Source organism: Apteryx rowi, unplaced genomic scaffold (genome assembly GCF_003343035.1).
Source record: "Apteryx rowi isolate R43461 unplaced genomic scaffold, aptRow1 scaffold_131, whole genome shotgun sequence".
NCBI lineage: Eukaryota > Metazoa > Chordata > Aves > Apterygiformes > Apterygidae > Apteryx > Apteryx rowi.
This window is the reverse complement of record NW_020447542.1, coordinates 399,292-405,291: the sequence shown is the minus strand read 5'-3', so window position 1 is coordinate 405,291 and position 6,000 is coordinate 399,292.

Genomic DNA, 6,000 nt, shown 5'->3' with positions numbered 1-6,000 from the left:
GTTTCTGCTGATACATACTTATTAAAGGAATATTTTTAGTGGATCATCTGCTCTTATTCAAGAGGTTTTTTTGATTTGCAATGTAGATACCAGTAAAAAAAAAAAAGTATTATAGTATCTTTAAAAAGCTCATTTTCTCCTTCTTTGGGAGAAATTATTAGAATTCTTGCAATATATCATGTTTCAGTCAGTATTAGTTTGATTTTGAGTTTTGTTATCCTAAATTGCATAGCTCTATTATACAGTAGTTACAGATTGTGTAAAAGATTTTGCATAGTTAGCTAAGAAAATGCCTTTGAAAACTCGTAGCTAAGGATGGCAGCCTTTCTAGCTAATTTATCACAGATGTAGTTCCAAATGCAGCATATTATTTTGTATTGTGTGTGATTTAATGGTTCTCTTAGAAAAAGTTAGGAAAAAAAAAATCCACAACGCACCCACACCAAGCCCTCTTTTCCTACAAATCCTATATTTTCTGTTTTTGCTTTGTAAATACTGTGGGGAACTGTGAGGTTAGTTAATTTCTGTCTAATCTTAGAAGGTGTTTTTTGGGTCCTTCTTCCTAAAAACCAGCACTAGAGAATGAATGTTCAGCAGTATGCCTATCTCTGCAGAAGGTAGGATAGTGTAGCACAGTAATGACATTCCTGCTTGCTCCACCAGGGTTGTGTGCATCACCCAGTAAATGTGTCTATCATCCCCTGGAAGTCCATTGCCTTTTTCTAACAAGTCTGTTTGCTGAGCTGCCGTATCAGGTTGTTTCTTTTTGAGCTTTATAAATCAGATGAAATTGGGTGAAAATTTTAAGAACAGCATAGTTCATGATAGCTGTATTGATTTAAATGTAGTTTCACTTGAATCAGCCTTTATTTGAAAGTCTTGTGATTCATAATTCCTCAGAAAAGTGACTATATGGTGCCATTTTGTTCAGAACATTTAAAGTGCGTGTGCAGAAGCTTCCATTAGTGACTACAGTTGTTTTACAGCTGTGTTTCTGTACAACAGATAGGACTTTTCTTTGCAATTTAGAAGGAGGTGGGAACAGAAGACAACTTTGGTGGACAAAACAATGGTCCAAGCTCATAATAGAGGCGGCTATTGCTTTTATAAATTGATTGAGGACAGGTGTTATGAGGGATGAAACTTTGTTTGCAAATTGTGATAACTGATATGGTGGGTAAAGAATCTGTTTTTTTCAGAATTAGAACTAAGGAAAGTTTCAATTGTGTTTCAGTTGTAAACTAGAAACTTCTGAGAAGTGCCTGAGATATCAATGAGACAGGGGTTCTGCCTACCCGTTAATCACCAACTAATTTCTTTGATTTGCAATTTCCAATAGATACATCTGAACTGGCTCTAAATTAGCCAGCTGGCTAATAGCAGCAGCCTGCAAACAGCTTGGATCCCAAAATGAGCTGACCATTTGAGTGCTTGCTGCTCAGAAGGTAAATTCTGCAGTCTGTATCATGCTTTGCATTGCTTGCCATTCATTTGCTAGTGTTCTCCAACCTAGTTACTTCTAAGGCAACACCTAAAATTAATTTGAAATTCTTCAAGTCTATTTGTAATGTGGTAGCCTCTCTGTGTTACCCTTAGCTTGTTCTGATATTTTGAAATGGTTCCAGAATTTTAGATTTAGGGATTTGTGAGGTTTTTCTTTTTAGTCTAAGCAAAAGATAACAAGTAATGGCTACTCTGAATAATACAAATACTTATATACTGCATACCTGTTCAGACTACTGTTTTCAGTTTGTTTGTTTTTTAATTCACCTTGTGTAACACTTACAGGCAGTTAATGCTACAGTGATGGTGTATATCTTCTACTTTGATTTAGATCTGAAGCGTGTCTGCATGACTTTTAGCTTATAAAGAAATACAATTAGAGTTCATTCATTTTAATTTTGCTAGCTATTCATTTAAAAAACAAAAATCATCTTGAGTTTTGTAAATGTTAGTCTGAAAATTGCATTACAGTGGTAAAACTGGAAGAATTTTTAAATATGTGAATTTTGAACAAGAGTATTGCAAATTGGGTTGTATTATAGGTCTGACTTGCCATTTGGTGATATTTTCAGTGATATATCAATGCATTATTGCCTTTGCTATTAAAATATTAAAAGTGAGAATTGGACTTAGTGGCACATTGTTGAGATGTGTAAATGGCTAAAATCTAAATCGGTAGATACTTAGTTCAGAGAGGTCTGATTTTCTTCTCAGGGGATGGAGTGTGGGCAGTTGAAATTTGTTAGATAACACTAGTGTTATTACTTGAAGAAAATCTAAAACTTAACTTTACTAGATAATACGTAAACAGGAAAATATTTTCAATCTCTACCTTACATTTATTTTTATATGTTGAAAAGTGTAATTAAAATAATATTGAAAACTAAAAGCACTGTATAAAAGGTTTTTTTTTATGTAAGAGAAATACACTTTCAATTGTGGATATTTTATTTTAAACTTTAAAACATTCTGCATTCAGTATTGAATTTTATTTCAAATTCAAGAATGTTTCATCTGTTATAAGCCCCATTGCAGGACCTGAGCACATTAGTGAGGGGGGAGTTTCCTCTGCACTGTCTTCGATGGAAAACTTAAGAAACTTGTATGTCAATATGAAGAGGCAGCTACCTTCCCCTGGTTTGAGCAGACATTGCTTTCACACTCTGGTTCTTTACTATTTGTTAAGTGAACACTACAGCTGAGAAAGTGTCTATCARCTCCAGTTTTCACAATCTGTTTTTTGCAAACAGGAACTTTTATTATCCAAGAGGGCAAAAAAAATTTTGCTGTGGCATTTACGATTGTTGAGCCTAATACCAAAGTACACAGACCGTAAAAATGAGGTTTTATCTGTTTATCTTTTCTCCTGGGAAATTTCCCCCTTCGTTTATTTTTTGATTAATTACGTTTTTTTTATACTAAGATAATCTAGTGCCAGTTTTGACACAAGACTTAAGATTTTTGGCATACAAAGTATGTTCCATGCTGATCATGGTAATGAAATTACTATTCTCACATTGACAAGGCTGTGACTCATTTTTGACCTGAAGGACTGTTAGCAGTGGTGGAAGAGGAGCCATTTAGCCTTCCCATTCACTCAGTCCTTGGTGGCCTTAATGAGGCTGCCAGTTAAGTAGCTTTTATGATGAAAATATTGGTGTGCTGGGTAACAAATCTGAGACAATTCCTAAAGCAGAAGTCATTTGGTTTTCATCTAATGACTAGAGTCTTTTTTTAAACTGTTGAGTAGAAGGTTTATACATTTATATTACACTCAGACTTGTGATAATTTTGCTGTTTCATCAGATCTGTGTTTATTTACAGCATAATTTTACAATTCTTCTATTTTTGTCCTTATTTTCTTTGCTAACTAAATGCCAAACTTACTTTTTTTTTTTTAATTGTTCTACTCAGTAAAACCTGCCTTTGTGCAAAGATTTAGAATTAATTCTGCTGCAGTGATGAGTAAATCATGGGCTACTTACAATTGCTACTTCATAAATACATAATTTTCATAATCAAAGGAATGAATGATCTGCTCTGGAAACATCAAGGGAGTAATTTGACATGAACAATTCAAGTAGTTAATCAGTAGTTTCTTTCTGGCATTTATCTCTGATACAGGGGCCGTGATTAATTTGTTTTACGCAGCACCTACTGCAGTCTGGGTTTGGATATGACTGGGGATCCTAAGTACTACAAGAGCAAAAATATTGTTTTTGCTTCTCTAAATATGATATTTCTGGTAAAGTAGGCCTTTTAAGTTTAATAAACATCTATTCAAACTTGTTCCATGTTGGTAGAGTGTATTTGTGGTATAATGAAGCAACTATGAAATGGTGCAAGTAAAGAAATGTCAAATGCTGCTATTACGTTGTTGTTATTTTTGTAAATAAATGATGTCCCAAAGGTTTATTCGTGTCATAAACTCTATTCCACTAAAATAAGATGGGATAAGTCAAATGTTTGTGAAACAATACTCTTTCTCTTTTTTAGGCTACATCTGCCCCAGAAAATCAAGTGGTTTCTTCTCCACAGGAACACTATTTAACTATCATAGTTCCAGCAGGGAGAGTCCTCTTAAACAGTAAGTTAATGCATTCAGCTCTGTAGAACTGTKTGTCAAAATTTCTTCTATTTAAGTAGGATCAGGAGTTCATGCAGCTTTCAACAGCAACAATACATGTCAATTTATTGTCATGGATATTTTCATGTTAAAATTCACTGTGTGTTCAATGCTTAAGTTTCTCTATCAGTTTGTATAGCTTGTAAGAATCTAAATAGACAGACATATGACCAAGGAGCAAAGGTTTGAGATGTGCTCCTCAGCACATTTTAAACTTTTGCTTGGTCAGTAGGGATCTGACCATGTGATTGTGAGAGCTGTTGTTTGTAATGGATCTTGTGGCTGGTTTAACTCCTCTTAGTGGTCAGATTGATTTAGCCAACAAATCTGTGGTCTGGATAATTGCACCTCAGCATGCTGCTCCTCTGAATATCAAAACGGGAAAAATAGAGATATAAGAAACATATTGAGATGACTTAGCAATGGTTCCAAATCATATGTTGCCTATTTAAATTATATACTTCATAATTTTTGTAAGTAATTACTCACTGAAGCAGTAAGTGTAGAAATAAAAGGATAATATTTTTAGAGCTGGTGGCTGAAAAAAGACTAAAAAGTGTCGGTCTTTTAAAATCAAAAATTTTTTTGTACATGGCTTGTTTTGCCTACTTGTTTTAAGAAAACAGGCAGGCATAAATGTAAGCAGTAGTCTTTTTTTAAATTTGCTGTTTCAGTTTCAGACCTGAGAAAGACTATGCTTCTCCTCTTCCCTTTCTCTCTTTGCCAATCTTAAATTTCTTTTTAAAGATAATCTTTAAATTTAATTGAAGTAACATTTTAAAGGGTTGATTCAGACTACTTGATTTAGAAGTTCACAGCAAACACAGTGGTCCACATGCAATGTGAACATTGAACAAAATGTCTAATCATCTGCTTCCATTAGATTTGTGTATTAGCATGGTGGCCATCAACCTAACATTTCCCATAGCTGCTCCTCCACTTCATTCGATTTTAAAGGATACTCATGTTACTAATATTCATTTAAAAGTCTCCTGAGGTATTAAAATTCTGTTTCTCCAGCAGCTTGGCATTTTCCTTACTAGTATATAACTCGTGTACCCCAGTCAGCCTGCCTAGTCTAGTCTACACTAGGTGTCTAGTAATACACTAGACTAGTCTAAACTATGCTCTAAATCATATTAAACTATGTTCCAGGTCAGCCTGAAGGATAATCTATATTTCTAGGACCTGAGATATAATACAGAATAGACAGATGTTATGAAATGGTGTATATTAACCAGGAGCAAACATGAGGCTTTTTGTTTTTGTTTTGGTGTGCCCACTTGAGTTCTCCTCCTGTCAGAGGAGGTTTTAGGAAGATTTGTTATTAAAGAGGATGTTAGGATGCAGATAGTGGGCTAACCTCTACAAAGGATGTGGAGTGAATATTTATTATGTTAATTGTAAAGCGCTATTTGATCTGGCCAAATTCCATTTGTATCAGCTAGGAGACCCTTATGACCAGTTAAAGATCCTATCCTTAGAGATACAATATGTTTGCTCTGTTACTTAGTCTCCAAAACAGATGGAAAGATGACAGCATTTATGGTGTGGGCCTGAGAGAGCTGGAGGCTGGTTTATAGTGTCGTTTCTCAGATAATGTGGGACATTCAGTCATTCAGTGTTGTGTTCTGTTCATTGCTCTTCTAATTTTCTATCAGGATTTACAATGCTTGCTTTGTTCAATCAAAGTGTGGCAATGCTGAATTTATAGCTCATTGAAAATAGACTTTAGAATCTTTTGATGGAAGAAGGTGTTAGATCTGGGTCATCGCACTGCACTGAATGTATTAGAAATGGGCATTTGCTGTGCTTTTATGCTAGATGAAAGATGGCAGACAAGTATTGCATAAGCTCATTTTGTTCTAATA